The sequence below is a fragment of the Hydra vulgaris genome, chromosome 09 (assembly GCF_038396675.1).
Source record: "Hydra vulgaris chromosome 09, alternate assembly HydraT2T_AEP".
NCBI classification, from domain to species: Eukaryota; Metazoa; Cnidaria; class Hydrozoa; order Anthoathecata; family Hydridae; genus Hydra; species Hydra vulgaris.
Window position 1 is genome coordinate 27,705,300 of NC_088928.1, and position 984 is coordinate 27,706,283.

Consider the following 984-nt stretch of genomic DNA (forward strand, 5'->3'; position numbering starts at 1 on the left):
TAACGGTATGAACAACACAGACTTGCAACTTCCGTGCCTAAACTGCATTTAAGCGAATGTTGCGACTTTAGTGCAAAACCGAAACTTTTTAAAAACCTTTACTGATATATAAAAAAAGTATTTTAAAAATGCAGCAAACCAACCAGTTTTACCATGGTAAAACTAATATTTTCCAATGACGTAATTAAATAACTGGATGTCTAACTCCATAGATAAATAAATTACTGATACGGGATTGGCAGAAAAAATTGAAGCCGGGCAAACTTTACCGTGACTACGGACTACGGAAGGGAAAATGAAGGAGAGCCGTGGTGGGCATACCCCCCCCTCCATTGTTTAGATGGATATATTTTTGTAGGTTTTTAGTTGAACTATTTGGTGTTTTATGATTATTTTTTTGTACTCCGGCCCCCACTGAAATATCACGTCTTTCCGATGTTATATATGTATATATATATATATATATATATATATATATATATATATATATATATATATATATATATATATATATATATATATATATATATAATTTTCTGTGTAGATTTTAGAAGCACAGTATGTATAACAAATCTTAGCTATTAATTTTTAAATAGATATCCTTTGATAAAAGAGTGACAAAGGAGAATATTTGTTTTTTAAATTGCAAAATATCTGGTTACTGTTTACAAAAATATTTGAGACCTGATGCTATAACAACAATTCTTACTTGCCTAAAATGTGGTAAAATATTAAATTTTTGTTATTTAAAACCAGCCATAAAATATTCAAAAACCTAAAATAATTGCACTAAAAGAGTCCTTAAAAAAATGTAAATATGAAAAAGTATAGGTGCAATTTTGAAAAAAAGATAATACTGAAAAAAGATTTATCTAGGAGATTGCATAGGTTTAAACAATCTATTAACTGTCTCAAGAAGTTGTTGTTTTTTTTTGTATTGAATTCCTAAAAAAATTACAAAGTAAGCTTTTCAAATGTTTAATG